Genomic DNA, 8,255 nt, shown 5'->3' with positions numbered 1-8,255 from the left:
ATCAAGTATCTTCTCTAAGATCTCAGAGCTCATCGGTGGCAGAACTGAGATTTGAACCTCAAAGGAATTTATGTTCTCAACCACTGTGTGATAGTTCGTTTCACAAATTAAAAGTTGAACAAATTCGGCTTAAAAAGCTCAATCCTTTGGATGATGAAAAAGTCTGGAAATGGATGGAGGTGTTGGTGCACCACATTGTGAATGTTACTAAATATCACTAAATTGTATACTTAAAAATGGTTAAAATGATAAATTTTATATTGTATATATATATATTTTTTTTAAAAGATTTTATTTATCTGTTTGAGAGAGAGAGAGGGATTGGAGGGGGATAGAGTGGGAGGGAGAGGGAGAGGAAAAGAATCTCAAGCAGATTCTCCACTGAGTGTGGACCCTGACTCAGGGCTTAATCTCATGACCCTGAGATCATGACCTGAGCTGAAGCCAAGAGTCAGAAGCTCAACAGACTGAGCCACCCAAGTACCCCTATATTGTGTATATTTTACCACAATTTAAAAACAAAACAAAACTCAGTTTTACTACATAATAGCTTTGACGTGTTACTTTAAGCAAGTTCACCTTGTAAGCCTAGTTTCGTATCTGAAAAATGGAGATGAGGGGCACTTCATCTCCTCACGTTCAGGGCATGATCCTGTGGTCCTGGGATTGAGGCTCACATCAGGCTACCTGCGGGGAGACTGCTTCTTCCTCTGCCTATGTCTCTGCCTCTCTCTGTGTGTCTTTCATGAATAAATAAATAAAGTATTTAAATAAATAAATAAATAAATAAATAGATAAATAAATAAATAAAATGATAATAGTACATATGTCACAGGGTTACTGTAAGGATTTAATTGGTTCCTGGCACATAGCAAGCCTGCGGGGAGACTGCTTCTTCCTCTGCCTATGTCTCTGCCTCTCTCTGTGTGTCTTTCATGAATAAATAAATAAAGTATTTAAATAAATAAATAAATAAATAAATAAATAAATAAATAAATAAAATGATAATAGTACATATGTCACAGGGTTACTGTAAGGATTTAATTGGTTCCTGGCACATAGCAAGTCATAAATGATTGTTAGCTTAAAAAAAAAGAGAAGACAATAGGGATTCTTATCATTGTCCATTAAGATTCCCTCATGCCCTTGTGGAGGGAGGAGCATTAGTCAATTGGCATTGAAAGTCTCCATTTGGATCAGAATGTTCCTAAAGTCCTGGCTATAAAAACATGGAGCCATACTGGCCTGCCCCTCTCCTGACCTCCACCTGGAAAGGACACACCAATGTGACTTATGTCCATGGCAAATGCACTCCCATGGAAAGGAGAACTAAACAACTTCTGTTACTTCATCTGTGCCCATGTGAAATGCCAGGCACTGGCTAAATCCTTTGCATAATTATCCGGTTTAATCATCACAACAACTGCATGAGATTAACCTTACCACTGCCCCTATATTTGGAGTAAAAAGAAAAGAAAAAAAAGATGCAGAGAAGTTAAACAGCTTGTGTAAGGTCATTCAGCTATTGAACAGCAGACTCAAGATTTGAACCCAAGGGGCAGCCTGGATGGCTCAGTGGTTTAGCGCCACCTTCAGCCCAGGGCCTGATCCTGGAGACCCAGGATGGAGTCCCACGTCGGGCTCCGGCATGAAGCCTGCTTCTCCCTCTGCCTGTGTCTCTGCCTCTCTCTCTCTCTCTCTGTCTCTCATGAATAAATAAATAAAATCTTAAAAAAAAAAAAGATTTGAACCCAAGAGTGTGTTTTAGTCAGTTTTGAGCTGCTATAGCAAACACCATATGCTGAGTGACTTAAATGACTAACATTTATTTCTCATAGTTCTGGAGACTAAGAAGACCAAGAGCAAGGTGCTGGCAGATCCTATGACTAGAGAAAGTCTACTTCCTGGTTTGCAGATGGCTATCTTCTTGTATCTTCACATGGTGAGAGAGAAAAGCAAGTTCTCTCCTTTCTCTTCCTATAAAGGTACAAATACCATCACAAGGGCTCCACCCTGATGACCTAATTACATCCCAAAACTCTACCTAATACTATCATACTGGGGATTAGTATTTCAACATAGGAATTTTGAGGGGACACATACCACTCATAACCCTGTGCAACTCCAAAATGCCCACAGCATACCACCTGGCCACTCAGGCACCAAGAATGTGACATGTTTGAAGCAGTATTAACCAGTATTCCAAACATGAAACAAAAACAAATCACTGTGCAGGGGGAGGAGAGAGTGGTCCTTTGATCTTAAAACAAAGAAAGACTAGTAAAGCCATGAGCTCTTTGTAAAAGCCTCTCTGGAAAAGGGATCCCTCTGAAATCCTCTTCCTTTCATCTCTCCCAACCTGGCCCCTTACATCACAGCCCAAAGCCTTCTATCTGGGGATTCTAAAAGATGTTTCTCAGTAGAAACCAAAAAGAAGAGATGGAAATCCAGGACCTGCCTAAAGCCCCATCCTACTGCCATTGTGCAAGTGCAAGAGAGCCCTAGACAGAGCAGGAGAGGTGGAGAGGGCTAAGCATAGTGTACAGGGAAAACACTCACGCCATCCTTCTGTAAAGGGTGCATATCCTTCTTGGTGCCATTCGCCCTGAGGACCCATGATGATGTGGAGCTATGTATTGAGAGTGGGTCTTTGAAAACGCTGCGGTAATGAGGAGGACACAGAAGAGGATGTAAATTAGAATGCTTATGGTTGCAAGCAACAGAATCTGAGTTCTGTCTTTTTAAAAAGTTTATTTGTTTGTTTATTAATTTCACATAATCAAGGGAAGGTTGGAGGACCAGGCTTGAAAAATTGATTAACAGGACCAAATGTCTCCAAAAGGCTAAGCAACAGGAAACGCAACTATCATTGTAGGAGACAGTCACCATCACTCTTCACATGCCTCAATTAACAGTCCATGTCCTAGGAAGCTCATAAGGTTTGTTCATTATACCCAAATCCTAGAGGCTGAGAAGTGGGCAGAGGTAGGATTTAGATCTCCTGGCTTCTGTAGTTGGAGGAAAGCATTGCTTTCCACCAACTTCTCACATATGGGGAATGGCTTCCAATAGGAAGGTAATTAGATGCTGGGCAACATCTGCCCTCCGCCCGCCCAAAAAAATCCAACGTTAGGGGATCCCTGGGTGGCTCAGTGGTTTAGCGCCTGCCTTTGGCCCAGGACTCGATCCTGGAGTCCCGGGATCGAGTCCCGCATCGGGCTCCCGGCATGGAGCCTGCTTCTCCCTCCTCCTGTGTCTCTGCCTCTCTCTCTCTCTCTCTCTCTCTGTCTATCATGAATAAATAAATCTTTTAAAAAAATCCAATGTTACAATAGCAATGACATGTATTGGTCATTAGACCAATAGACCTCTGATGATTTTCCAGAACTGTTTTTGCTATTTACCATGGGTATTCAAGATGAAAGTGTGAATTTTGTGTTTATCAATGAAATTTTTTTGTGCATACATGTCTTACCTAGAAATTGTACCCAGACCAAAGTATACTATGTTTCAAGTTAGGACCTACTTTCTATGGAATTCATTTTGAATAGTCAGGAGAGAAAACAGAGGACAGTGCCAAAGAGAAAGGTTATATTATACCCATCAATGGATCATTACCTAGTATGAAAATAGGAAGAAGCACAGAAAATAGAGCTAAACAGGTAAAATTTGCAGGGTCACTGGAACATCCTGAGTATGAATGGAATAATCTGAAAGTGAAATAATTTAGGACAAAAGCCTTGAGTTTGCTGTATGCTTATTAATCTTCCTGTTTCCCATGGTAAGCTGAGATTCTCACTTTAGTCATCTCTATATTTTGCAATATGGTAAAAATGTTTTATTATGAACCAGGACAGAATGTCTTATCACTTAGACACAATGTACCTTACACTGTTATCCTAGCCAAACATCATTCCAACAGTTTAGGACTGCCAGTGATCAGCTGAAATATTTGGTTTGCACCATGAGGCTCAGGAAGGATTTTTTCTTTTCACCTTATTCCAGAGGCACCATGCTCACAGACTGTGTAAAAAAATCTTAAAAAAAAAAAACTTAAAAGATATTTTAATAGAAAAATTGCTTTTCTGTAGGAGAGGGCCGCTGAATGGTAATACCCACTCTGTCTCATTTTCCTTAGTCTCATCAATTTCTCTCTCCCCTAGAACACTGTAACCACACCTATTTTCTCTGTCAAGCATTATTTTCCTTGTTTTTCACTGAACTCTTCCCTAGAGAGTGTATTTGTTAGGAATTAATTCTGTTGCAAAAGAGAGAAAGCCAACTTGAAATAGTTTAAAGGAAATGCATTGGCTCACCCAACTTGGAAATCAATCTGAATGGTAGATCTACAGGTGTGGTTAGATCTCAAACTTTGTTATTAGACCTTGGTTTTTCTTCATCATTCTGCTCCATTTTTCTCTATCCTGGCTTCATTGTTGGTGGGCTCTTGGTAGGGTCTAGAAGCTTCAGTTAACATGGATACCCTTTTCTTCCCATTGCCTTAGCAATTCTTCCACTATTGTGAGCCATGACTGGTTCTTCTTGGGTTAGGAGTCTACCCCTGCACCAATCTCTGGAGCCAAGGATATAAGTTGATTGGCCAGCCTAGGTCACATGACTACCTCTATGGTGGAGAGATAGGATCTCTTGAATGACAAAATCCCCCAAAAAGGAATACCAAACAGGCAGCAGAGTATGCAAATTCAGACAACAAACATATTGAGGTCTCCCTATTTTCAGGCTCCAAATTAGTTTCTAATCTCCCTTCCTTGTAATTCTTATTTCTTGATGTGAATTCTGAGCTGGGAATGAACCAGGACTCAGAAACACCCATCCAGTTCTGCCATGTCATCCCCAAACCTGAGATCCTGGAGGGTAATATTGGGGTACAAGACAAATGGGTAGAGAAATACTTTATTTTGAGCCACTCCAGAGCAGTTGTCCTAAGCCCCTGAGTGAACCACTCTGTGTGGTTCACTGGACTGGGGATTTCCACAGAGCAGAAAGTGCCACCACTCCACAGAGCTGTTTGTATGGATTTATTCTTCCTCAGAATTGCACCATCCAGAATAGCATTCCAAAACATGGTCTTTACCACCAATAATGAAATGGATGAAATGTAATGTTCCATTCTAATAATACAGTAAAGTTTATTTGTAGGCACTTATCAGCTCCTCATGTAGTAAAGAAATCATATTTTCACTGAATGTTTTCCAATTTCCTCTTTCTTACCCTGGGTGTGTTGTAAGGTTCACCCACTTTCCTGCTTCCAGCATTGAGAAAATATAGAAAAGGAAGAATTAAAGAGCAGTGGGTGAGGTTTTGTATGCAATTTGCGTATGGTGCTGTGTGACCAGGTATTACATGTACATTATATCCTGCCCTTGAGCAGAAGAGCAGAAGTGGGTGCATGAAATACTTTTTGCCAAGAGTCTTGTTGTCAAATCACCTGTTTGTTCACCATGCTGTCAAGTTGTGGATGTATTGAAGGCTCCCCTCTGTCATTACCTCACCAGTTTCTTAAGGTAAACCAGGGACACCAATACTGGGCAGACATGGGCAGGGCCTGGAGGTGTTTTATATGTAATACTTGTCTCTCTTGTTTTCTGAGAAATTATAAATATTGTGCTAAAATGAAATATGTTTGGGGGTACTGCCTGGCTCAGTGGGTAGAGCATGTGACTCTTGATCTTGGGGTCATGATTTCAAGCCCTACATTGGGCATGGAGCCTACTTTTAAAAAAAGAAAGAAAAGAAATATATTTTAATGCTTATTGATACTTTCAGGTAACAATCTCTGCTGGTTTAAAACACGGTCTTCCCAATGAACATGCAGTGGCACACAAGATTCTCTCCTCTTCTCCTCTTGTCCTCAGAATCTGGGTTCATAAGGGTTGGTGTATTTGCATCGTCTCTACTCACTTGGCTCCATTGGATTTCTCATCCTTACTTCAGCTGCAAGACTAAGGCTGTCCACCAGGTGGCCTCTACTGCAGCAGATGCCCACCTGCCCCACAGGTACCCTGATACTTCATTCTTACTTCTTTCCCCTATTGTCTCCAGGAGCCTGGAGTCTTTTCCAAACCTCCCCACTCCCACCCAGACCCCAGGGAGTCAAGATGGGAGTGGTGGGAAGAGGTTAGCAGTCTTTCTCTAGCTAAATAGACCACCTTGTGGTATACTTCCCTCCCAGGTAACCACAAGGCAATGTGGAAGCCCTCCTGGGGGAAACCAGTTAGGAGCTTCTCTGATCAGGATCCTCAGATTCTTCCGGGTCTGTATTGAGCACCAATAGAGGCTTGGGGAGCCCCAAGCCTCATGGAGTTTCCATCAGAACATAAAGCAGGCCCCACACTCAGGACTTAACCTGATGTCTCCAGCCCACTCCCACCCTCACTGTCCTCAGAGATCTTCCCCCTCCTTCTGTGGCCAGACTGCTTACTCTGTGGCCTAGAGCAGAGGTTCTCAAATACGGGTATGCATCACCTGGAGGGTTCAGTACAAAACAAGTTTCTAGGCCCACTCCCAGAATTTCCAATTCAGTGCATGTGGTCAGTAGAATAAAACTCCCTAGTAATGATAATGGTACATAAATCCCTGGAACCTGCAGCCATGTAACCTTATATGGCAAAAGGGACTTTGCAGATGCAATTCAGTTAAAGATCTTGAGATAAGGAAATTATTCTGGATTATGTGTGGGCCCAGTGCCATCACAAGGGTCCTTATAAAAGGGAAGCAGAGTCAGAGAGGAGACCAAGGAAGCAGAGGTTGGAGTGATGCAGCCACAAGCAAAGGAATGCAGGAGACCTTTGGAAGCTGGAAGAAACAACAAATGAATTCTCCCCTAGAGCCTCCAGAAGGGATGTAGATTTGCTGACAACTTGATTTTAGCCCTAGAGGAGCCATTTCAGAATTCTGACATCCAGAACTATAAAATAATAAATGCATTTTGTTTTAAACTGCTAAGTTTTTCATAATTTGTTACAGGAGCCATGGGAACCTAAAATATGATTGCATTGGCTCCTGAGAATCTGCATTTCTAATCAGTTCTTGGGTGATGCTGATGCTGTGGTCCAGGAATCACTTTGAGAACTGCAGGCTTATAGTGAAACACATAGTCTTCAGTCCTCCTTCAAATTCTGGTTATACAAACCCTTTAATCTCTCAACATCTGAAGTATGCAAATGAAAGCTTTGGCCTTGACAACTGTTATCTCCAAAAGCAATGGAGAACTACCGGGCAGTTGGCATGACTAGCCATTAAAACTTTATCATATTAATACTATCATAACTATTTCTCTCACCATCTTATTATTTTCTTTTGAGGGGAAACTGCAGAGCATTGTCAGTATATCTATTTCCCTAAAATCTCCAGGACATTGGAACATAGAAAAAGAACCTACACAACCTAGGAAGGAAAGGGGCTAAAGAGAGGTTTGCGATGTCTGGACCTCTGCTTCCCTCATGTCAAACTGCTATTTTTTCTAATTCCTTTTACATCCCCTCTGTTCACCAGCTCCCCCTACTTTTACCTCCCCCTGGTAAACTTGACCCCACCTCTCTTGGTATCTGACCTTGCTCCCTTTGGCTGGCTTCTCCAGGTAATGATGCTGGGTTTTCTATTCTGGGATGCTCAGATAGAGGTAAAAGTGATGGCTACTATGGACACCAAGCCAGCAACTCACATGCTGTGGGTCTGCCAAAAGGCCTCTGGGGCCCTGCTTGAGTTGGGAGATCTCATCCTATTATCTCCAGGGCTCCAGGTAGAGGAAAGGAGAGGAGGTGCACAGAGCATTGATTACATACAGGAATTAGTACCTTGTATACAGTAGGTACAGCAGGTTATCAATTCACAGTGAAAAAAACGCCTTTTGACTGTGGTCCTGCCCAGTTCCTCCTCCTCTTTTTCCTTCTCTACCTCATTTTTCCCACCATCTCTTCCTCTTCCTCCTCTCCTGGCAGGCAGTGAGGTCCAACCTGGATTTCAATTCTAACTGCCTTTGCCAGCAATGTGACAATGCACTAACAACTTACCCTCTCTGATCCTTAATTCCTTTACCTGTTACATAGGGGTGGAGATACCTACCTTGGTTCTCTGATGAGAACTGGATGAGAGAATATCTGAAATGTATCCATGCAGAGTAGGCACTCAATTAATGCCCTTCACGGTGGTCATTTCTACCCACCAGCCTTCTCACCACCAAGTCCTATTCAACCAACAGAATTCACAGGGAACGCAAGGTAGGAAACCACAGC

Source organism: Canis aureus, chromosome 3 (genome assembly GCF_053574225.1).
Source record: "Canis aureus isolate CA01 chromosome 3, VMU_Caureus_v.1.0, whole genome shotgun sequence".
Classification (NCBI taxonomy): domain Eukaryota; kingdom Metazoa; phylum Chordata; class Mammalia; order Carnivora; family Canidae; genus Canis; species Canis aureus.
The sequence above is the reverse complement of the archived record's forward strand: the minus strand, read 5'-3'. Positions refer to the sequence as shown.